This window comes from Periplaneta americana, chromosome 5, assembly GCF_040183065.1.
Source record: "Periplaneta americana isolate PAMFEO1 chromosome 5, P.americana_PAMFEO1_priV1, whole genome shotgun sequence".
Taxonomy (NCBI): Eukaryota; Metazoa; Arthropoda; class Insecta; order Blattodea; family Blattidae; genus Periplaneta; species Periplaneta americana.
The window spans coordinates 178,884,909-178,911,949 of NC_091121.1; the positions used below are offsets into that span (position 1 = coordinate 178,884,909).

At 36.5% G+C, this 27,041-nt stretch overlaps 1 protein-coding gene across 13 annotated transcripts in view; it reads right to left on the reverse strand.

Moving 5' to 3' along the window:
• Positions 1-1,676: 1,676 nt before the first annotated feature.
• Positions 1,677-27,041, reverse strand: part of LOC138700306 (CUGBP Elav-like family member 2) — a 1,672,689-nt gene continuing 1,647,324 nt past the window's right edge. For all 13 annotated transcript variants that reach the window (XM_069826845.1, XM_069826839.1, XM_069826850.1 and 10 more), the window contains one exon: positions 1,677-4,972. The gene's annotated coding sequence lies outside the window, so the exon portion shown is untranslated. The remainder of the gene's footprint in view (positions 4,973-27,041) is intronic.

The following is a 27,041-nucleotide window of genomic DNA, read 5'->3' on the forward strand; positions in this document are numbered from 1 at the left end:
AGTTTGTACCAACAAGAGTTTAGTATTTATTGTGTTTATAGGGCCTACTCCAATTTTCTTTTTATTAATGCGTAGGGCTCTTTTTGTTAACAAAGAGGAAAGTTAGCACTTGCATCACACACAATTTGTCATTATTGTTCAAAATAATGTAAGAACAGTTTTATTCTGCAAAAGCCTCTGCCTAGTTGTGAGACACGTGTGAGATCGATGTTTGTTTCAAATTATATTAGACTACACGATGTCTCCATCACGCGACAATATTTGTTTCAAATTATATTAGAATACACGATGTCTCCATCACACGACAATATTTGTTTCAAATTATATTAGACTACACGATGTCTCCATCACGCGACAATATTTGTTTCAAATTATATTAGACTACACGATGTCTCCATCACGCGACAATATTTGTTTCAAATTATATTAGACTACACGATGCCTCCATCACGCGACAATATTTGTTTCAAATTATATTAGACTACACGATGTCTCCATCACGCGACAATATTTGTTTCAAATTATATTAGACTACACGATGTCTCCATCACGCGACAATATTTGTTTCAAATTATATTAGACTACACGATGTCTCCATCACGCGACAATATTTGTTTCAAATTATATTAGACTACACGATGTCTCCATCACGCGACAATATTTGTTTCAAATTATATTAGACTACACGATGTCTCCATCACGCGACAATATTTGTTTCAAATTATATTAGACTACACGATGTCTCCATCACGCGACAATATTTGTTTCAAATTATATTAGACTACACGATGTCTCCATCACGTGACAATATTTGTTTCAAATTATATTAGACTACATGATGTCTCCATTACGCGAAAAGAAGTGTACCTAGCTGTGGCTCCTGTTGTTTCTGATAACAATGTTAATCGTAAGTATCTTATCGTTTTAATAAATGTGGTGAGTTATGATCATGAGTAACTTTCTATTAGTGTCATTCTTTAATTATTATGTTGCATGCTAAGAGGTTATTTGTAGTTTTAATAATTGCAGTTTTCAAAAGTTCTCTGTGTTAATTCCAATTTCAAATGAATTTTTCTCAATAACTTAATTACTGGATATTTTCTTTTTAATTTTCGTCACTACCTTTCCTATATTTTACTCCTATTAGTTACATACGTCGTCTCTCTTGTAATCACCTGTGAGCACTGAATTACATAATTTCATATTAGGTTAGATTAGCTGTAAGGTAATTAAATTTATGACGAAGTAAAAAAATTATTTATTTTTCTTCTGCCGATTAAATTCATTGCTTTGGTTGCATCGAGTATAGCTTGTCATTTAATATCTGAGCTATATTTAGTGAAACTAATAAAACATAGGCCTACAGCTGTTATAAAACGTAAAGTCTTGTGTGTATTTTACTTTTTACTTATTAACATAGTCTTAATATGTAACTTAATTCACAATAATACTAACTTCATCACAGTCATTTCCTACAACATCCGAGCCACGCCCCTTTGTTTTGACTAACCGAAACATGGCGGACCAATGTTCAATTGTCTTCAACTTTCTGAGGTCTTTGGCCTCTCTATAGTATCTAACTCGTTGGGTTACCCTATTCTTAAGAAAAGATCAGTGGGAATGGCGGAAAGAAGGGAGCAAGAGGATGTCCATTTATAAGAAAAGTGCAAGTCATATGTACTTCCAAAATAGGTTCATTTAATTTGTCTCATGCTGCCTTTACAGTACACAGAGGAGTCATTATAAATAATCACATATTTAATGCTATTTCATTTGGCTATAATGGTATAAAGATGTTCCTGCTGTCAATAGTTTTTTTTCTTCATTAAAACTAAATAATTTGTCTACTTTTTCATGTTGTGAGCACTCTTCTGTGACATCATTATCAAACAGTCGGGCGAGGTACACAAACTGCTGCTGTGCTATTTTCACATGGACAGAAACAAACATGGCGGCTACATTTTGTTCCTGAGATTTTCGTAGACCATTTGCTTTCCATATATATATATATTTATTTATTTATATTTTATTTATATATACTTCTTTATTTTAAACAACAGCTGTGCATGACAGACAACAGACATTCTTTCTTCAATATTTGACACTTGAAGAAGCATACATGCCCACATTTCTCTTTGTATCAAAAATTATTTTAACATGAATTCCCCACTTAAAGTTTTGTGCATTTTTAATGTGCATTTTTACACTGACACGATTTTGATCTTTTTTGTATGTCACTGATCTAATTCCTCTTTTTAATTAAATTACCTGGGAGCAGGTCTTATTGGCTTGTTATACAGATCCGAATAAATTATAATCAATGACAAAAGAAACAGATATCACATAGAATTAAAATTATTACATTAGCCTTCCAATCAAGCACAAAATATTAAATGATTTGGCAAACATACACTGGCCATGTCCCAAATGAAATAAGGTTTAATGTGATATGAAGTGCTTCCTTGGAAAACTTGTTTATTCGAAAGATGTAAATATTTTTTTCCAAAAGATACAATATCTTGTAAAAATATTCTCTTACAGTTTTATAAAAATGCACGTACTTCATTTTAAACCAAGAAACGAGGGAAACAAACACGAAAAGGTCACATTGTATCTAATCCAAGGAAGGCTCCTCCAATTAAACCATGAGGGGAATGAGCAAAATGAAGACAGCGAACGGGGAAGAAAGACGTTGCTTTTCCTCCTTCGCTGTCCCAGATTGCCAACTTTTCAATAAGTAAACATAGAAGGAATAGTGCTCAAGACTCCCAGCACATCGGATATGCTCTGTTGCTCAGTGCGTGATGCAACACATAAAGTAACTTATTGTCATCCACGACATGAATAAAACTAATTTCGCCAGGCAAATATTAAATCTACACAAACATTCAACTCTGGCAAACCAACGGATGGGAGCATATGAATTAACATACACACATAAAACACATGTGTGCTGACAAAAAAACATTACAAGAAAGAAAAAACAAAATTAAACACTTTTTTTTTTCCTACAATCTTTTTCTACATTAACAAATCCACCTACAATAATTGAACATGGCAAACAAAGAAAAACAAAGTTCAATGTGTATGAACAACACCCCACAAGAAAGAAACAAAAATTAACACCACTTATATATAGGCTCACCCTGCAAGGTTCCAATGCAAGGCAAATATAAACTCGGTTCACCACTATAATCAAAATAATGAACAAAAACTTTGTTTGTATGTATATATATGATATTAAGTATAACAATCTATCCTATCACATGGAATTATACATAGTCTGGAGTAGAAATCAACTATTATAGATTAGTTTTGCCCTGCTTTGGATTCGACGAGCACTTAGACAAATCAAACGTGCTTCACATGATTTGTGCCTTGTGCCATCCAGCTTGCTATTTTCCCCTTTTAAGTACGTTAACATTTTCTGTTATACAACGCAACATTGGTGGGCTTTTTAAACAGACACATAACTGGCAACGAAAACACTTAAGACACATCTTTGGTTATAATAATTTTTTTTATTTATTTATATTCTCTTGGTAACTTTCTCAACTTTCACTTTGGCTGAATGTTTTCTGGTTTGCATGTGAATTGACGTGGACAGAGATCCACAGGATTTAACATTTAATGAACTTAACATTCAACAAACACTCAGTTCAAGTGTGTTCATAAAGGACTAGGAAAATACCTTCCATACATAGAATGGTAACAAGATCCACGTTTAAAACAAATAACAAAGTACTTCTTTTATTTTTTTCTTTGAACAGCTACTAAATGAACCCCCAAGGGTCGAAGTCGTCGGAAAGCTTCATTCATTTAGGCACCATACGGCATGCGACCTAGAGCGAAGGGTATGGGGTTGTTACATAACAACTGATTGCATACTATTAAGCTACCATCACTATTACAGTCTGTCCCTTGCAGGGCAGCAGTGCCGTGCGGTACCAACGCGAGCTTTCTCCCTTAGCAGAAAAATGTATTGTAAAAAACAAGGCACAGTACTGAAAAGTAAAACTGAATTGGAACCCAGATTCATCTTAAACAACCAAATCGTAAATTAAATTAAATATAAGTTATTTATTTTCTTTTCTTTTGTTTTATAGCCAAAAATAAAAGCTATAAAGCAGTAACCCATTGGCCTGTCCCCATTGATCGCTCTCTCTCTTACATTCAGTACACTTAACAGCAATTAAAAATAAATTCCAGTCAATTTAGTGAAAGTTAACTTTTTTCAAACTTCATTTTATAAATGCGTTTTGTTTCTACTTTCATACAGAACTATATAATCCGTATAAATTCACCTCTTTTTCTATTCATTTCATTTTTCAAACTGCCTTTTAATCAATCATTTCACTATAGAGTTCCACACCCATCCCCGGAAAAAAAAAAAAAATACACATAATCTTCCACAGGCAACAGGGGCAAAAAAAAAATAACATACCAAACAAATGGATAAATGGCTGGTAAAAATTACATAAAATATTCGTAGACATTGTAAATAAGAAAAACAGAACAAACTTAACAGAAATTAAGTTCTATTTGTGTAGAAAAACGACAATTAAGACAGGAGACAGAGAATGCCTTATTTTTGCATAAGTCTTTTTTTTTTTAACAGGACTTCTTATAGTGATTTATAGGGTTGATCTATTTACTTATAAAAATTACTCTGTACTTTTCTTCTTTAAACATAGCGACGCAGGCCAGCCAGTCTATCACGTGCCTGTGCGCTTCCAAGTGCTGCTGAAGATGATGCACGTCATGATGATGATATGGTATTTACTATTATCAAAAAGCTGCTGTATCAAGTTTTTTTTTTTACTTTTTTATTATTTGTTTTGTTACGGTTCCACATCACCCCGGCGGCCCTAGTTTTGAGTCTTCGGACGCACAAAACACAAAAGAGTCACAAGACTATTTGTTATGGAGGACGGTCGGTCCAGGGAAAATCACAGAGCGCGAGCACGTCTCCCTGACACCCAACAGAGAGAAACAAATGCAAGTGTTAAAACACAGAGCACAAGTCACACAAACAAGAAAACAGAGTCCTTGCGCAACACGATCAAATTCATACGCTCTAAACTCCAAAAATATCAGAATTAGATTTTGTATGCTGGTAATTGCACAATGACATTTCGGTTTTTTTTCTGCTATTCTTCGTTTTAGATTTTCAGTTCTAACAGCTTGGAAATATCACAAGCCAGGAGGGGAGACGCAATATTCTCGGCACCCACTACAAATAAGATATTGTTCTTCATCATATTTTTTAAGCAAATGTTTCCACAGTTTCGAAATCAACCTCATAATTTCATTTTTGTTTTTATTTTCCGATAAGCTACTATGATATAATGTATAATAAGTTTTTTAATTAACCACCTATGCTTATCTTTTATACAGTTGTGAATTAGTCTATCACATTAACGTTTTCGATACTTATTTGTATCATCATCAGATGTATGTGCATGATAGTGATTAAAAACCTAGCCAATTGGCGTATGTTTCGTGAACTTCCATATACTTGTACATGTGCATGATATACTTGTACATGGTTTCAATTGTAATATCTGATATACTATTAACTAATAACACTAAAACTCTTTTAAATCTAAAATCAATGTCTAAAATACAATTATTTAAAACACTTGTTTAAAGTACACATTGGTTGTTATTATTTCACTTTGGTTCACTTCATGCACATACATCTGATGATGAAACAAATAAGTATCGAAAACGTTAATGTGATAGACTAATTCACAACTGTATAAAATATAAGCATAGGTGGTTAATTAAAAAAACTTATTATATATTATAACCTCATAATTGTTATACTGGTTATATCTAGGCTCTTGAACTATACTATCACACGCATGCAAATCAAGGTTTCAGGTATAACTCCCTGTAAAGTTGATTTGAATAATTTCGAGGGAAAAATTGTTCCGGGGCCGGGCATCGAACCCGGGACCTTTGGTTTAACGTACCAACGCTCTACCAACTGAGCTACCCAGGAACTCTACCCGGCACTGATCCAATTTTCCCCTCTATATCCACAAACCTCAAAGTGAGCTGACAACTGTCAAGCAACCAACTTCGAGTGCACACTAACTCCGTGTGACTTAAATTGTGATTTTCTGTTAACGAACAGTGACGTGTATTATGCAAATCAAGGTTTCAGGTATAACTCGAAATTATTCAAATCAACTTTACAGGAGTTATACCTGAAATCTTCATTTGCATAATACACGTCACTGTTCATTAACAGAAAACCACAATTTAAGTCACATGGAGTTAGTGTGCACTCAAAGTTGGTTGCTTGACGGTTGTCAGCCCACTTTGAGGTCTGTGGATATAGAGGGAAAAATTGGACCGGTGTCGGGTAGAGTTCCCGAGTAGCTCAGTTGGTAGAGCGTTGGTACGTTAAACCAAAGGTCCCGGGTTCGATGCCCGGCCCCGGAACAATTTTTCCCTCGAAATTATACTATCACATTTTGATAATGCAATGGATTGTTTAATGATACGATACATTAAAAATGTGGGTTGCAAGGAATAGTGAAGGGCATTCCATAACCTCTCCATCTTCCCGTGGTGCAACCTGGGGACCGAGTCACACCAGTAACCATTTCATAAAAAATGGATTGAATGCCATTTCAGCATACTGACCTGCCGTGGCATGCATAAATGGGATATGGACCAGCTAACCAATGACAGTTATGGTCCTGCAAACAGTTTAGGTGATATAACACCTAAAAATACGATACCTGCATTAAAACAGGTATACATTTTGCTACATCACAGCTTTATTGCCAACAACATTAACATTGCAGTTCCCACTTGTTACAGAACCGAAGTGTCTAGCATCGGTACAAGTTGGGATTTTATAATATAAATATCGTAATTGCTACAAAGCAAAAATATTTAAGATGGTTTAATAAAGAAGTTCTTATTAAACAATTCCATTAATTGTAAAGTCTACCAAAAATCGATAATGACGGATCAAATATGAAATAACTGCTGTGGAAACAGAACTATTTGACTGAAATTCTCCAATAGTTACTTTGACCACCATAAATTTTTACACTTTTTTAAAATTCGATTTTAAAAATAAAGTTTTATTTCTGTATAATTAATAAGTATAGCCTAATTTGTTGAATTTATATACTGGTAATTTTTTTGTTTGTTTGCTAAAAAGTTGAGTTTCAGTTCTTTCATAAAAATAATTTAGCCTGCCCAAATTGATCATTAATTTATAATATAATTAAAAATTCTCCTATGCCCACAGACATAAATAAACGTTGCAAACATTCATTTTCTTTTCCAATAATAAGAATTCTGCGTATGTCGGAAGAGTTTCTTAAACAAACATAGATCTGATTGATTACTTAATATCAGGCTGCATGGAAAATAATGTACGAGTAATATTTGACTACTGTCATGTAAGAATGGTAGGTATATACTTTATATTTCTGATCCATTAGTGTTACTAATGTTACAAAGAAAACTCTTGTATCGTAATATCCATATGAATTTCATCGTATTCAGCAAGGAGCAAGACACTTTTAACAGCTTATGTTATGTACATATCAATTCATTAACAAGTAAAACGATACACCTTCTGCACATTACAGAACATTATCTTGAAAGGAGCTAAGTGAGCATCACTTCATCATCTGTACAGTTTATCGTGTTGCTAATATTCATTTAATCTTATCCATTCTGCGTTATAAAAATTTTATATTGTTAGCAATGACAATTCATTTAACAGAAACAAATTCAAATATTTAACCTTTATCTACTAGCTGCTCTATGTCGTATCAGTATAAATCGCTGCAAAGAAAGCTGCCTTTTACGGTATTTTTTTTATAAAACAAAAATGTCCATATAGATGATAAAGGTTAAAAACATTTTCCTTTACAGAGGTGTTAAGTTAGCATGATGACAGGGTAATGCACTCAGTCTCCAATAGATTGTATACATATTGTAGCTTGATTGCAATAGGATAATATACATACACATAAAAAGTAGGCCTAATCAGCGAGGAAAAGACAAGGAGTAACAATTAAACATATTCATAATATAAAAACTATTTATATAAAAAAAGACCCTTCCTTCTAATTGTTCAGAACTGTTTTCTTCAGCACACAAAAAAACATAATAATTGATGGTTAGTTTTGTTTGCACAGATTTCAGGTCCTACATTCACCACAAGAAGTAGGTAATACATTTACACATTATGATTAGTAAAGCAACAATTATGGAAATTAGTGTTAATAGAAACAAGTACAAGGAAAGTATACATTATATGTATGTACAAACAAATAAGTGCTCAATAACAGATAAAAATACAGCTGTGTAAGGTAACCTGCAATAAAAAATGTAAATAGTTGCATCCGACTCGAAATGTACAAACCTAAATATTAATAAATTAGTAATGAATATTGTAAAACTATATTAATTCCATGCACTACAAGAAAATATTTAAGTGATATACTGACAGTCTTATGTTCACGATCACTACCGAATTCTTCTCTAAGTTTCCAGTTCATTTTAGTGCAAAAATTAAAAGTGTCCCTCACAACTTCCCAAGTTAAGAGTTTTCTCTTTATCACGTATCATATTCGAAATGTTATTAACATTGGGTTAAAAATTCATATACTGGTACAATTTATCTTTACTTCACATTTTAAAAATCTTGTTAGGCGGTTTTTAAACTAGGTACCAATGACGTCGATTTATCTTGAGGCCAAAAGGATGGAGAGAACGAAGATTAATGGGATATAGCGAAAATTCTTTATACGAAGAATGAGAGAAAAAATTGGTTATGAATAGACCATTAACTGAAGTTAACTGTGCATTCACTATTGCTTGTACACTTAGCGGCAAAAAGAATGGGCCGACTCTTGGTCGATAGAAATGCTAAGTTCTATCACGCGGTTCACTCGTGTAAACGTAACCCACTGCAAGGCATTGCTGTGGTGTCTCTTCATTGAAAGTCATCCTTCTATAATGTAGTAAACCATACGAGCATTGTGTGGCCCAGTGGTAAGAAGTCTGACATCCGTGCCAGAGGTTGTGAGTTCGCCTCCCGGTACGGTAAAATTATTTTATTTTAACTTTTACTTAATTTATTACTTTAAATGTGAAATGGCATTTGTTAACAAATTCGTTATGCCTGCCTTGTAAAATGGGCTATTAAAAGGTGAGACCTGGCCTGTATAAACAAAAATACTTGTTTCACATCCTAAAAAACGGACGCATATCAAACACAAATAAATAATTAAATTATCGTATCGGTGGCCATTCATACAATTAACTAGGGCAGTACTATCGTTGCTATTGGAGACAATTACCTCGTCGGAGAAAATGACATTTCTTCAATCGAAGTCCTGTCAGAGAGTAGCATACGCAGAATAACCTATGCGAACCAGGGCAATGAGTTATTGTTTCTGTGTCATCTTCAAGCGTAATGACGAGACAGAACGTTGTATTAATAGATAGCAGTATTGCTTGAAAGAGAGAGGGAGGTTTATCATTTATTAGAGTTTGGGCATATTCTAAGAGATATCGCAACATAATTATAGCTTTGCGAGACACATATGATGGCAAATTTGTAATTAAAAAAAAAGATTGGGGGAGATTCGAACCTTGAGCCACTATTATCAACGTGTTCAATATACCAATGCCGTAACGACACGCTACTGTAACTGTTTATATCAGTTCGGCATAATACATGGTTTTCCTGTTCATATTCGCTCCGGTCGATTTTGTATTTATCAATTTTATTATTATTCCACTCTTCAAGGGCCCTGATGTATCTAGAATCAACCCACCATTCGATTTTATTACATATTTTAGACTCTTAAACAAAATACAGCAAATTTAAATGGTTTAATTATGTGTTACCTGGTGAACTACGGCTTTGACGAGACGAGCATGCGCAATGTATGTCTCTGGAACTTAGAAATTGTCGGCCGGCCCATTCTTTTTGCCGCTAAGTGTACATGTCGACATGGAGGTAGTGTCAAATGTAAACAAAGGACTCTTTCCTGTATTGCTGGTATAGTCGTATCTAAATACTGAAATCCTCCAGTTTGTATTCTTATTAAACAGTTTATCATCAAGTAGGTACATATTGTAAATTAACCCTCAACCACCCAGACATGGTCACTCAGACTTTGCTGTTGGTCACACTGCTTATATCTCGATTCCGAATTTAATTGCGCAGCTGTGTCATTGTTGATTGTTGTCGACGAAGACCTCTCTTTTAGGGATTTATTTGTAACTGTCTCTGAAAGTAATTTATTACATTAATATTGTTTCGGGCTGTCTTGCAGACCGTGCCTGGGTACTCACTACGGCTAGTAAACCTGCTCCTTGTATGAAAAGAATGTGAATGTAAGTAATCCTAAGACTGTGAGTAGCAAATCTGCTTCTTTGTTCAAAGTGAATGTGAATAATCCTATGGTCATGCTTAACAAACCTGGCCCTAGACTTGCAGTGAATGTGAATGCTCCTAATTTCAACAGTACTAGGCTATATCCGGTGGTCCCATGCCCTGTCGTCGTGGTCTAAGGCACCTTGCCTAGGACTCGCGTTATGGAATGCGCGCTGGTTCAAGTCCTCACGGGAGAAGAAATTTTCTCATGAAATTTCGGCCATAAGATACCTCCATTCTAATTGGATAATCGTCCGCCTCTGCATAGGCATGTGGACGTGAGGCCAGCAGCCGGCTGGTAGGTCTTGGTCCTTCATGGGCTCTATACTAAAAGCCAGGTTATGAACCGACTAAACCGGAAGCATCGTTTTATTCCTATCTTTCTGAGGTCTGTTGCCACATAGTGGCGCGAGATTAAAAGCGTGTTCAGCATTTGTCACGATATGTTTAATAGTACATTATGCAACGAGCCTATAATGAAGGTAATTAAGAAGTGAGTATGGATATTTATGAAACGAGCGCAAGCGAGTTTCATAATTTTCATACGAGCTTCTTAATTACCATTATAGGCGAGTTTCATACGACTTTTTATGCTCGACCATATTTCTAACTTGATATTGTTAATTTTATTGTATCTGACCTGGAGCAATGTCCCGTATGTTGTGACATGTGCGCAGACGCGAAAGTATTGATTTTTTCCGAAGAGCAGATGTGCACATTGACCTTGCTAGGCCATAAGAACCTACAGAGATAACATTGAAATAAAATTAGACATTGAAAAACGAGATGACAAATTGAATTTATTTGAATATTATTTACAATTAACGATAATTATTATAGTAACAGAGCATAACCTTCTGCGACAGTATTGGATTTCCAGCCTCCGTGACTTTTCGCTAATTCTCTTTCGATTGCATATCCGAGAATAATAGATACTTGCGGTTTTATAACGGTAGAAAGCTGACCTTTAATGAGTAGGTGTACTTTAATGACATGCATTAAAGGTCTGCTACCAGGTGTATAATTACTACATTTCGGCATGGTCGAGCATAAAATAACTACTATATACAGCTCTCGATAACACTATCAACAATATTATTAATTAAAATTACGGTTTTTAAGAAAGCGCGAGCTAATGACACTGTACGAAATGCGACTTGTAATGCGCTTGGTATTGCTGGGAAGTTTGGCTACACTGTCTCCGTGATTCCATTGCCAGATTTTTGTTAGCAGACGACATTTTCACGTGAGGTCCAATGAAAAGCTCCGTGCTTCGTTTCCCCTCCAACCCTCCACACTCAACTTGTCATCGCTGTACAGGTTACCCCTCTAACCCGTACTTTCCTCTCGCCCTGCCAACTACTTCCTGTTTAGTCGGTTCATAACCTGGCTTTTAGTATAGTGCCATGGATTTATATCACGGTGGTATGAGGACGATGAAGAAGTGCTTGTGATCTAGATTGCATTGAAGAAGTTGCGATAGAAAGCGATCATGAGTCAGTGAGTCAGAGCTGAGTGATGATGGCGAGAACAAAGAACAAAATACAACTGATGATCTTCGGGTCTGCCAATAATGTGACCATGGTGTCTCACGTTCCAAGAAAGAACTGGGTTGTCGTTCTGGTATCCTGTATCCAATCACTCAAAAACTTTTGATGATGTAAGTGATAAACCAGAAATTATTGCATATCATGGTACGACTAAGGGTGTGCCCTAGACGAGAAGTGTGCACTATACAGGGTGGTTCAGACCACCCGTAACAGTAATTTATTTCGGAAACTAATGCATTAAAATTTTCGAGACAAAAATATTTATTACTAAACCACATGTGAACTTTCACTTGAGCTTGATTTCATTAATCAGCTTTAACAGGAAGTAGGGTCAGTGGCGTATCACTTTAAAATTTCAAATGGGAGCATGGGTGAAATACGGTGCCACTTGATAGAGCTCTTCAAAACAAACAACTTTCACAGGAAACGTTTTTATTAATTCCTACTCTTTCAATGAGAAAACGTACAAAAAGGCAATGGGTGATTCGGACCACACGTAAGTCATTTATTTCGGAATCTAGTGCATTAAAATTTTCGAGACAAAAATATTTATTACTAAACCACATGTGAACTTTCACTTGAGCTTGATTTCATCGATCAGCTCTAACAGGAAGTAGGGTCAGTGGCGTATCACTTTAAAATTTCAAATGGGAGCCCGGGTCAAATAAGGTGCCATTTGATAGAGCTCCTCAAAACAAACAACTTTCATAGGAAACGTTTTTACCAATTCCTACTCTTTCAATGAGAAAACCCACAAAAAGTTAATGCCATCAATAATGAGAAATGTTAAAAGACGAAAATGTAAACAAGACAATTAATGTTGACATTTTACAGCAAGACTGGACAATTCCATTAATTTTTATAAATGTTCAAACTGTCTGCCATTCTGACCCTACTTCCTGTTAGAGCTGATTGATGAAATTAAGCAAGTGAAAGTTCACATGTGGTTTAGTATTAAATATTTTTTTCTCGAAAATGTTAATGCATTAGTTTCCGAAATAAATGGCTGTTACGGGTGGTCTGAAACACCCTGTATAGTTGTGGTCGTCGAACCAGATGCTGGCCTATAGCTTTTTTTTTTTTTTTAAGAATTCCTGAGTCCACACCTGTGGAGTAACGGTTAGCTCGTCTGGCCGCGAAACCAGATGGCATGGGTTCGATTCCCAGTCGGAGCAAGTTACCTGGTTGAGGTTTCTTCCGGAGCAAATGCTGGGTAACTTTCGGTGCTGGACCCTGGACTCATTTCATCGGCATTATCACCTTCATCTCATTCAGATGCTAAATAACCTAAGCTGTTGATAAAGCCTCGTAAAATAATTTACTAAAATAAAAATAGAATTCTTAATATTAGTGCAATTAGTGTAAGGTTCCTATGAAACGAACCAATTTCCAGAATTGTTTTCATGAAGAATATTGCAGAAGTACTCGTTAAACCCACACATGCATATTAACACAACAAGTTCATCACTTTTTAAACCCGTGCATCCATAAACAGAAGACCTGCTACAGCTGTCCGCCAAAGAAGCAACGAAAAACAGCATATATATTTATCATTGTTGCAGGAAACCTGTCTATTTGGAGTGTCAGTGAAGACATGTCGTAACTGCAATAGCACACAGTAAGGAAAGTGAAAAAGAAGATCCTAAATTATTATATGTACTCGTAGCTTGCAATATTTCAGTGTATCTTAAAAATCATCATCATCATCCTTCACGAATTAGTCCTCTGTAGACCTGTTTCAGCCCCATCTAGCAGTCTTCTAAAAGGTAATATATTTTTAGGATACAAATTATCTATTCTCAAAAAAGCAGTATAAGGATAGATAATTTGTATCCTAAAAATATATTACATTTTTTACAATTTGTAGTTTTAAAACAAGAGTATAACAGTCCGGCTTTGTTTCTCCTGAGAATGACGGGTAAGTAAAATCTCCTCAGAATGGGTTACCAACCCATCGCTGAGAAAGTTCAGTGGTGGGAATGCCACCTTAAGGCCTCTGAACCTGCCTGTTTTCTGTTTGGGTATGCTCCCATAGCCAGGGGGATCCAGTTTGTGAGCGCTGGATACTCGCTCTCACCCTCTCCCGTTTGCTATAACCTTGAGGTTACATTGCCCAGGGATCACGACAAGGACGTGGATGCCAAATGATAGACTACCCAGGAGATTATTAAATTACAGACCCCTTGGATACCGAGATCGTGGACGCCCGAAGAAGCGATGGAGAGACCAGCTTTTCACCTGAGACGGAACAGGCCAAATGGCCTAAACCCTGATAGCTATTGATGATGATGATGAAAACAAGAGTAGGCTAAGTTTTTGTTAAAGTAAAGACCAATTATGTACTGCGCAGGGTTTAATCTGAAGTTTAAAATCGAAAAATATATAAAAGTGCAATAAAAAATTTACTGAATTGATTATTTTCAAAATCCGTTTAATTTTAACAACATTTATGACAGCTTTAAATATTATCAAAATAGTATCTTCATATTATCCATTTAAATTATTTCGATGTGAAAGGCTGCATCAGAGAATCGACAAAGAACAATGGTGCCGAAGGTGCGACATATGCGCAGCCAGTCGCGGACCAAGGACACGCAGCAGGGGAGCCATGCAGCAGTACAACGTGGGAACTTTTGAGAGAATCGCCATCGACGTTGCTGGACTGTTCCCAGCCACAGATCGAGGGAACCGCTACCTGCTAGTAGCCATGGATTAGTTCACAAAATGGGCAGAGGTGTAAGCGGTTCCCAACCAAGAGGCTTCAACAGTGGCAGACGCACTGCTTGACAATTTCATCTGCCGATTTGGGGTGCCCAGGGAACTGCATAGTGATCAGGGCTGCAACTTCGAATCCAACCTGATGAGAGAATAGTTCGAGAGTCTGGGGTGCATAAAACCAGGACCACTCCCCTCCATCCACAGTCCGACGGCATGGTGGAAAGTAGAGTTGGGTCGATTCGTGAACGAATCGTTCATTCGAACGACTAATAATAAAGAATCGTAAGAATCGATTCGTGGTATCAACGAATCGTCGTTCAAAAAAATCGTAACGAATCGTCGTTCAAACGAATCGTAACGAATCGTCATTCAAAAGAATATGAAGGAATCGGCATGGTATCGTAACCCACGATTCTATTCGTTGTTTGATGTAACCTGTCAACGGACATTTCCGAACCGTGTCGAATGCTCCCGAGCGAGAGTGAAATCAAAATATGTACTGCATTTGTTAAATATGGAAAATAATGAACACAAACCTGAAATTTGCATAGTTAAATAGAGATGTAATGCAAAAAATGTACTTCATAATAAGGTTCAGTTGATAAATTATAATTTAGAGACATTATCTTGGATAATTTTGTAGACTAATGGAGTTCATACTGAATGGTTCCAGCCAATGAGAAAGAGACAATCCAATGTCTCGCCTCTTATGCCATCTATGAGAGAGATGTAGAACGTTTTTGTTCTACGCGTGGTTTGCAAAGGAAAGTGTCTTGCGACGATTCAAAAGAATAGTTGGAATCGCAGAGTGGGAAGAATCGTGAACTCGTTGACGATTCAAAAGAATAGTTGGAATCGCAGACTGAGAAGAATCGTGAACGAATCGTTAGAATCGATTCGTAATGTGTGATTGAATCGTTGGAATCGACTTCTGAAAAAGAATCGTGTTGCCCACCTCTAGTGGAAAGCTACATCAAAACCATGGAAGAGCACTTGCGGAAGTAGTGTCCAACCATCAGCGAGACTGGAATGCCAGAGTTCCACTGTTCCTCTTCACCTACAAAGCTTTGGTCCACGATACAACAGGGATGACACCGGCAAACATTGTCTTCGGGAGAGAGCTGCGCCTGCCCTATGATCTGCTGTTTGGCGCGCCGACCAGCCAGCAACTGACTACGTGGCAGAACTGATCGAGAAATTGAATGGAGTCCATCAACTCGCTAGAGAGCACCTCAAGATGGCCAGCGACAGGATGAAAGTGCGTTACGACAGATTAGCCAACTCTGCAGGATTCCAGGAGGGCGACCTGGTGTGGCTGTATCGACCTACCAGAACCAAAGGAAAATCACCGAAGCTGCAGCATGCCTGGAATGGACCCTACTGCGTGGTGACCCGGATCAACGACGTGGTGTACCGCATCCAGCGACAACCCCGAGGGAAGATAATGGTGGTGCACCTGGTCTGACTAGCAGCTTACCAAGGGACTGTCCGGGATGTACAGCCCTAAGGAGGGAGCAATGTGGCGCCATGCTGGAATATTCTGGTCGCGTCGGGAGGTTGCGCGCGCATCTAGCGAGAAGGAAGGTGCAGGGAAACACGAACCTCTGACGCAAGGGGGAGGAAAGCTACGGTAACAGCGCGGAGCGAAGAGAGCAAGGGAAACGTCTAGAAGAGCATTTCTCTCGAAGATTCCGAAAACCACGCGAATCGAAGATTCCAGAATGTGCGGTGTAATAAATAACACCATGAGTGGCCGTCAGTGGGTCAAGTCTTCGGAAGTCAGTCTACAAGTGAGTCTTCGAGCGAGCAAGGAAGCCAGCCTTCGAGAGCATATGGAAGACCGGGGTTCGACGTGCACAGAACCGCAACTGGGAAGACCTGAGTTCGATGTGTCGTGGACCATAGCCGGAAGGCAGGAGTTCGACGTGCAGTAAACATGAGTGAGTCCGTAACTGTGGCAGTATCCAGGCGAGCGCGACGCATCCGGAAGACCTGAGTTCGACGTGCAGTGAATATGAGTGAGTCCGTAACTGTGGCAGTGTCCAGGCGAGTGCGACGCATCCGGAAGACCTGAGTTCGACGTGCAGTGAATATGAGTGAGTCCGTAACTGTGGCAGTGTCCAGGCGAGCGCGACGCATCCGGAAGACCTGAGTTCGACGTGCAGTGAATATGAGTGAGTCCGTAACTGTGGCAGTGTCCAGGCGAGTGCGACGCATCCGGAAGACCTGAGTTCGACGTGCAGTGAACATGACTCCGTAACTGTGGCAGTGTCCAGGCGAGTGCGACGCATCCGGAAGACCTGAGTTCGATGTGCAGTGAACTTGAACAGTGAGCTAAAAGAACTAGCCAAGGCGAACGAACTGAGAACCGACAGTTTTTTTCTGCACATAGTGCACTGTGAACATTAATTGAAATTAGGAGTACATTATTGTTCTTCTCAATAATACACGTCGTGTATTGTCATTGTCGTCGTGTGGAGTGCAATAACGACTATTGTGTTGCTGTGTTGAGTGGAATACCCATTGTTGTTGGGTGAATTATTAGAAATAAAAGTCACATTGTCATCGGGTGCATGGTGGTAAAAGCAGAATAAAAAGTTACAATATGAATGAGATAGCTAAAAATCTGTCTGATGAAAATAACACTACCATCTCATTATATGTTTTAGTTTAGTTCTTTATCGTGTTATCAAAGATACAGTGAGTCCCAGCAAACGTTCCTGGTGTTTCTGTTGGCAGGTTCCTTGCTCTGCCGTTACTCTCATTTTTTGCACCCCTGAACTCACAGCACTTCGCCAGATTAAAGTTCTTGTAGTAAGTTACCACAGGTTATATTAATAATACTCAGTACTCGTCCTCCAAACAGTAGCTGCTGGAAGTGTTTCCCATCTTATGTCATACTTAATTCACATCACATCATTCACAGAATCTATTTCAATAAATCTATTCACTAAATTCAGTATTGTTTTTCGAAATGAAACTGAGCGCCCAGGAAATTGACACCTAAAATTTTTCCTTATTCTGCCACACAATTTTCTTTTTCCATATGTTCCTTTTCAAAATGTGTACAAATTCACACACAGAACATGTAAAGTAGCCACGTTCAATTAGTAGGCTAGTGGTGCCAAAGAGGACGGAAGCTTTGTAGTTTCAATAATTTTAATTATGTCGCGCTGTCCATTGTCATCAAGTCTTTTGAAGGCCGCTCCAATACTCCACGCGGAGTGTATATATAAACCAGAGTTGCAAATTTTAGCAGTGTGTCTTGTTCCATGTTATATTAATATATAGCAGCAACAAACAAGACGTGACAACGTCGCATTTTCATTTTATTATCGGTGCATGCAATAAAGACCTACAAATCTTAAAAGGAATGCCGCTGCCTAATAATTAAACGAGGCTACTATACCATTGATAAACACAACACAATGTAACTACACTAATTTTTAGCATGTGTTTATTGCTGCTTGTCAGGGGCAGACAGACTAGCTAATTGCAGGGGACGGGATTCACTAGCCATGCAGCTTCATTTGTTGATGTCTATCCCTCTTTCCTTCATTCCCCTCTCTCGGCAAGTGCACAAATAAAGCAGATATCTAAAGGACAACATAAAAACTTGTCTGGAGTGATGAAATAAGCCAAGCATTAGCCATGCAGACAAACTCTTGAGAATAGTTGAATGAACATATTTAGTGGTTATTCATAAAACGAAGATCTTCAATTTTTTAATTGAATTGAAAGAGGAAGATTGGGAGGACAAATTTAAAAGGTACGCAAAACGCGTCCTTGCAAGGGGTTCGGGGCTGAAGAAACTAAATATGTGAGCTCCAAGCCTGCTGGGCACTTGTCTCACTCCAGGTTACGCTGCTCCACTGAAGGAGCTCTAGAAAATTTTGAAGGGGAAAAACCGAAAATGGACGTAACCTCTTATGTACCACATATGTGAGGGAATGGAAATGTGATCAATAAATGTGATGTGATCTTCAATTTTGAAGACTTATCAAATTTATTAAGACACATATGGTAGTATAGCAAGTTTAAATCCGATGAAACAGCAGCAGTAGTGGGAACATTTGCTGGGACTCACTCTTCTGGTTTTTTTCATTATTATAGATATATATTCATTCATTCATATTAATTTCTGAATAATGCTTAATAATGCTGAACTACTATAATCATTTTAATTGGTTATTTTACGACGCTTTTTCAATTGCTATGGTTATATTGTGTCTGAGTGAAATGAAGGTAATAATGCCAGCAAAATGAGTCCAGAGTCCAGCGCTGAAAGTTACCTAGCATTTGCTCTTAATGAATTGAAGGAAAACCTCGGAAAAAACCTCAAAACCAGTAAGTAACGTACCCCAAACAGGATTTGAATCCGGGCCCACTCATTTCATGGTCAGGCGTGCTAACCATTACTCCAAACTAAAAGTATAGACTTACAAACAACAAACTTAGCAATTCAGTACCAGTACGGTACTGTGAAAATGGATTAAGCCTATATTCTCTGTTATTTCCTTAAAAATGTTACACTTTACACCAGCGTTGTCAGACAGAGACTAAACGGAGCGGAGCGCTCCACTAGACTGGTTGCGTGCTCCGGTGTTTTCACAGATATAAGCAAGTTCAAGCTCCGATCTAGCTCCACAACTGGTTTTGGAGCTTACAACTCTGACACTACTGCTTTACACGAATGTAACTGCTATTTCTGCTTGTGACGTAGGGTACCAGTAATAATACTGCAGCTGCATGCTATTAGCAACACAGAATTATCATGCAGGTAGGTTCATGCTGGTCACTGGTCAATAGATTTAAGACATCACTACGAAAAACCATCTCTCAAGGGACGTAACTACAAACACACAATTTCAAACTGTATTCCTACGATATTATAATAATTAGTTCGTTATAGGACTTAAATGAACTGTTTTTTCTGTTTTATTAATATAATTTCATTTAAATAGAAAAAATAAAGATATGGAGATCACACAGTTCTACCACAAATACGTTTGAGATTTACCAACACAGTTTTTTTTCATAGAAAATAAAATAGGCTATTACTTTATTACAAATTACATGCATTCTTAAGAACTTGAAGTTGAATGTCTATTAATATTACAACAAAGTGACAACCTGAATATTTTTTAAATTATTATAAATGAAGTAATTTATAATGTCACCAAATATTAATAACAAAAATATAGGTCACAGAAACTCTTTCAAGTTTCATATGTTGACCAATATCCTCACTGTGGAAATAATTAAAAGACGCATTGTTTATTTAGTGATACTGTACCAACTGCGAAGTTATCTAGCATTTGCGGAATTGTAGATGGGTATTTCGCGAAATGGAACGAGAATTTGCCACGGATTACTTGATACATACCGCACTATCTTATATTTACGAACCTCGGAAAAACCCACCCAATTAGGCCTAAGCATCCCAAGCTGCATTCGAACTCTCGTTCGACACCCTAAAATTCTAACCTTTTTATTTATCGTATTTAAAATTTTGGTCTCTCATAATTGACGAAATGACTAAGACTAAACCCCATATGCCACCAATGAAGATAATGTTACGTAGTTTCATGGTCAGGCACAGTATCAAATGATGATGATGATGTTTAACATGATGAATAAGCGATATTAAACAAAAATCATATGAGGGAGTTGACTCAGCTTCTATGAATAATTCATCGAAAGTGCAGTAGCTATCAGTAATTGTAGGTGTATCATCACCATGATTATCATTATTATTAGGCCTATTATTATTATTATTATTATTATTATTATTATTATTATTATTAGTGCATATCTTCTGGAGAAAAAGGTGGTGTAACTCTGTGTAGACTAGGCTACATAATTATACACTATACTTGTTATTTTTTTGAAAGATGGGACATGACAGATAAGCGGATGAACTTGGAACTACAGTGCTATGTTGCCAATATGGACTACCACGCTGCCAGCTGATGGAAGGTATCAATTGACGTTAAGATAGCTGACGTTAAAACATTCATTGACAATAGATGCAAAGGTAAGAAAACAATACAAAATCGACAAAGAATCAAGGACGAAACGTACCAATGCTAACATTGTGTGCACAATAAATGTCGCCAAAAGAGCTATTAAGCACTCGCCATGTGGGAACGGTAAGTTTGGTAACTCAACTGTTGTTACCGGTACCATAGCAACAGGCCTACCACACTATGTGACATTCAGTTGTTTTTCCGATCGCAACAAGTATAGATGGGGAGATGATTACTGTCCAGTCCACAAGATTTTGTTATTTTTAACCTCCTTGTCGTCTAGCTTTAAGACTTGAAAAACCTAAACGGTATCCAAAGAAAAATTACGTTAAAAGCATAATTATTAACACATTTCTCGGTTCCATTATGAAACATTCAACAGAAAGGTGCCGGAACACCATTCCGACACATTCCACCAGAAAAACCACATTATTATTATTATTATTATTATTATTATTATTATTATCACATGTTGAGATTTTAAGACGATTTTAATTTGTTCAATGAAATTCTTAAGAAGCAGTTCATTCATAGTGCATCAAATGACAAATCAGAACCACGTGGAAAAAAAAATAACCAGAATAAAAATAAGAGAGTGAACGATGTTTTACCGAAATTAGTGATACCTTTAAGCAGGGTGCGAATTAAGATTTTTAATGAGGGAGGGGATAGAATCCTAGATAGAGAATACCACACACAAAATTATTATCCTCATTTGATACGGCTCAATGCTTGGTCGCACTGAGTTGCTTGTCTTGCATCTTGATCGTAATAATAGTTATATCCATGAGCAGGCTTAAGATAATTCCTAAGTTATTGATTGTTGTCAGCTTGCCGGTGATGATAATACATCAATATTATTTTCCTTGCTTACTTTATACTTTATAAAGTATACTCGTATTAAAACAACTAAATTGAAGACTTCGGGGGTAAATAATAATGACCCACATATACAAATTGCATGTATTTTAATTTTTACTGCAAAAACAAGAGGATCGCCTTATTTTTCAAGCAGAATAATAACATATTTATCTAATTACAGTACCGTATTTAACCAAATCAAAGATAATATGGCTTATAGGCTGTTAACAACCAGAAAACTGTCAATCTCAATTTTGAGGGTTATCGAGGTCTTCAATTATATTTTGTGTGGGGGGGGGGGGAAATAGAAGTTTTCCCTGGCAGAGATGTTATATGAATTCATGAGAGGGGCTAACTTTCCAACAGGGGAGGAAATCCCCCCCCCCCTCCCCATTCGCTGCCTTTAAGCATGTAATGGCATAGAATTTCACTCACATTAAGTCAGAATTTTAAAATTCGAGAGATAAGCTATAACAAAAGAAATCGATAGGAGGGGACCAAAAATACCAACAGGATTAAAAAAAAAAGAATGACCTTTGGTACTATGTGGGCTACAGATAATTTTGAGTGTCACTTAGTTTGCTGCGAAATGTATACATTTCATACCAGGGGATGTGAATCAACAAATGGAACAGCTACTGAGCACCACACTCGACAGTTTTTTTATCATAACTGAACGACTGAAACATCAGCTATTTCACGAAGAGTTCTACGTAACATTAACTTCAAACAGCCCCAAGTGGGAATGTGAAAACATGTACTTTATATGTAACATGTTAGTTTATGGAGTTCTTTAAATTTGTTTTTAGGTAACTCATGCAGAATTTATCTGGTCTATACTATGTAGACCTAACATAAATGCAACCTAAGTCTATTCCCTGGAGAAGGAGGAGGAATTCAAAATGATATCTTATTCCAGCAAGATAGTGGCCCTGCATATTATAGAAGGGAGGTGGTGAATTATTTAAATCAAGTATTTCCAGGAAGACGGACAGGCAGAAGAGGAAGTATTGAATGGACGCCAAGATCCCCTGAACTGAACTCATTAGATTTTTTATGGGGATATTTGAAGTGGAAGGTCTATCAGGTCTGATCACGAGACCTAGGACACTTAAAATGAATAATTAGGGATAAAATACAGCAGATCAGTGGAACAATGTTGCTAAGAACATTCAACAATTTCAAAGACAGATTTATGCATTGTTTGGCACTAACTGGGGGCCATTTTGAGCACCTTTTGTGAACTGAAATCAACACGTGAGACAACACAACAATGCTAATTTTGGTTTCAATGTGTTTCTTGCTTCAAAATCCATGTAATATATTACTACTGCAGTTAAATTTTAATTATGCATATCCTACAATGTGTCTTTTTTTAAATTATAAGTTTAAATAATGTTAATATTTTATTCAATTGTTCTTGATTAGCTTTATTCACTTGTTTCTATTAGCTCTTATCTGCAATTGTTTAATCCAAAGCCTCCTCGAAATGATGTACTGAAGCATTAAAAGTCCCCTTTGTTCAGTACACAGACATGGTCATCAAAAGAGGTAATTTTACGAATAGATTATAAATGGCAATAAGAATACGCCCCTACAGAAGAGAAAGACAATTACATAAAGGATAGCTTCTATGAGGAATTGGAACACACTTTTGATCAGTTATCTAGATATCACATGAAAATTTTATTGGGGGATGTCAACGCTAATATCATGCTCTTTCAACTACATTCCTTAATAAATAATAGGTATGTTTTTTAAATTTGTGTTAGAAGAAAATATTGATATCTGACCATTTTTTAAAATGAATTTATTTTTTATCAGACAATCTATCAAAGGTAGAGAAGTGATCTTGCATCATATTGTAGATATGATATGCATAAATACACACAAAAAATTTCATCACAGAATGTTGGACAGTTTTTGAGTTATGTGGGAAACGCTTCAGCACTGCACAGTGAACTGAATTTTGAAAGAAGAAAAAGTGAATATTTTTTTTTTTAAATCGTAAAAATATATATATTTTTTTCATATAGCAGAAGGACAGTGTTTTACAATAGTAATTTTCATTACTGTACAAGATACAGCAATAAAATTTTACTAAGTAATTGATTAACTAGCAAACTTACTCGTGTTAATTATGTAAGTTTGTGTGGCTTACAGCTGTTTCGGCGCTTCATCACACCATCCTCAGAGCCTACTAGATCTCGGCGTCATCTCGAACTTCTCTGCCTGTTATGTGGGTGCGTTTGATCGTTGAAAGGTGTTGACAAGTGGAGTCAAATAGTGTGTGTGTACTGAAATTGATCTGTGTGTTGAGAATTTGATCGGGGTGTGTTTTAGTGTGTTTATATATTTCGTATTGTTCTAGTGTGTTGAGTTTTTGGTTCTTGGGTTGTATGTATAGGATTTCCATGTCCGCATTTATGTTACTGTATGTATGGTTAGCATTGGCTATGTGATCGGCGTATGTAGATGTATTCTGTCCTCTGGTTATTGCTTTAATGTGTTACATAATTAACACGAGTAAGTCCGCTAGTTAATCAATTACTTATATTCAAGTGTTAAAAGTAGTGTACGCAAGATTCAAAATGGAAAATTTTACTGTTGTAAGCTGTACCTAAAAGTTGTTTCCAATGATACCTTCAGTGACCTATGTTCTCATTTGAAATTTCGAAGTTGACCACAGGTATTCCTACTTCAGGTTTGTTGTGGGAAATGGTATTACTACCAATCGATTCTTTACAATGGTTTTGGTTACCGGTATCAAAATTTTTTATGAACAACCAATACCATATAGTTTTCGAGAAAAAAGCCTGATATGGGTGGTCTGAAACACCAGTAATAATTTTGTACATAGGCTACCGAGACCGAGGAATCCAAAAATGGGGAAATAAGTACATAGTGCCATTAAAAAAAAACAGACTCACTGGGCACAACGTTTATAAATGAAAAGCATAGTATTTGGAAAGGTGTTCAAAGTATTCCTTCTTTGATACCCACAACTTTTGTATAAATAGTTTCTTCATAAAATTAGAAATAAGAGAGTTACAAGCATTGTTTCATAGTTTTTACTCACTCTGTATATTTAACCTATATATATCATCATACAGATTTTAAATTGTTGAAAATGAGGGATTTATTACGACTAAATTAAAAATACATCGGTATCAACTGATCTACTGATGGAAACAACACTAATGTCAATGACATGAAAGAGGAGTTTCTTGATTTAAAGCACTGCAGAGTGTTAAATGCACACAGATACATTACACTGACGCTGTGCAGTCTCCACAACAGGGCTGGCATGTTCCCCCCCCCCCCAAGTCCTAACCCCTCAACTACATATACAGACGTGTTATTCTTGTATGCATGCAACATTCAAGGGTTAAGGCACGGAACTCAATTGTGATAGGACTGTTTCAGACAGTCAATTAAAAATATCTATAAATATATTTTGTGCGAGATCGTGCGTATTTGCTTGGTTTCCGCACAAAACCAATCCGCAGAAAGTCTAAAATTCCACATTCAGTATTCCCAACCTAACACACATAACAATTTCCCTCTTCTTACCGCTTAAGTGACATATTGATTTTACTGCTTTAGGCTTCTAACATATTATTTTTAGAGACGTTCAATATAGTAATAATTATAAATTCGAAACTTACCACTGCAATTTCACCTAAATTGCACTGTTAATTATTGTTTTTAAATATTTGTAAAAATTAAGTAAACTCTACAACTCCACTAAAGTTACTGCATTCGTGATGCAAGTAACATTAAGGAAGCCGTGAAAAAATCAACAAGATTCCAGACTCATCATAGACTGGGGGGAAAAAAAAGACAAGACGCATATCACGGCCTGCTGGAGTATAGTAAACACAGAAAACATTTTAAAGCAACAATGTTGAAGATAGATATTTTTGTTTTGCAAATTTGCCGTCATTGAACAGAAACCAAGATGGAGATTTCATTGCAACTAATTAGAAATTCCTCTTTCAGGTATGTAATACACGATCTTCGCACAAAATAATGTACGATACACGAGCGGTATGTTTTCTTTCAATTCTCGGAAATTAAAAAAGCTCAACTACATTTCGCTTTTTCAGACTTTTCCTCGAATATGAAAACTTCAACATACCGCTCTTGTAACGCATATTACTATCATCCTACATGTTTGACATTGGTTAACATGATAATAGAAGAAAAAACGTTATTAAACTTTGCTTCATTTAAATAACAATATAGGTAGGTAGGTACGAAATTACATAAATTTATCAAAACTGTAATAGGTTTGTAAAATACAACAACATTAAACCATTAAATTATATTTATCAGTCTTTCATAATACTGCGAATTGTACATATTATAATCTCAATTCCAGTTACATATTTGGAACTTTTATTGTCAATGTATTAAAAATTAAAGGATTAGGAACAATTGCTTCTGAACAATTCATAGTTCTTTGAACCATATTACTAAATTAATCCGTCTTTTAAAGACTCTGACACAAATGTAATACAGGTACTCTCCAATTTACATCCCTCTGATTTGAGTTGCTCGAATGTAACAAGACAAACTCACTAGCTAATTACAAAAATGATTCTTTAAAAGGCAATGCACAAAATTAGACAAATAATTCTTTGGTGTTTCAACTGTGTAAGTGAAATTAAAAGATCAAAGTTATGTTTTATTTAACGACGCTCGCAACTGCAGAGATTATATCAGCATTGCCGGATGTGCCGGAATTTTGTCCCGCAGGAGTTCTTTTACATGCCAGTAAATCTACTTAAATGCCAGTGACCTGACCCGGGATCGAACCTGCAATCTTGGGCATAGAAGGCCAGCGCTGTACCAACTCGCCAACCAGGTCGACCGTGAAATTAAAAATTAGAATACAAGTTCCAATCTCGAAGGAATAGATAACACGAAATAATCATGTAGGTATATTGCAATCGTTATTCAAGTTATTTTGGAATACTAGTCTACTTTACTGGATCCTTAATCATTTAGAATGAATAGTCTATTGCACTGAATGCACCATATCATAGACCTCGACTAAGGTTATTATGCCTAATCATGTGGTCAATGGTGATCACGTTATGTTATGAAATGAATAGCCTATCTAGTGCAGAGTAATAGGTATGAACATTACTAGCAAGTCAAATTAACTACCTAATTCCATGATTAACAGAGAATTTTATTATTTGGCTTCATTGTTGTTCACTTTTTATCTTTCCACATGATGAATAATGTCAGTAACATTCTTCTATTATCTACGTCCCTGAAGATGAACAGCAGTAAATAGGCAGTTACAAAATACGGCAAACTTTCCAGTTTTGCTCCGGGTAAAAAAGCCGAAAGCTATACCTAAACAAAATAACTCACAAGCTTCAAAATCTCATATGATAATATACGACCAACAGACCAACAAAAATCGCTCTAATATGCAAT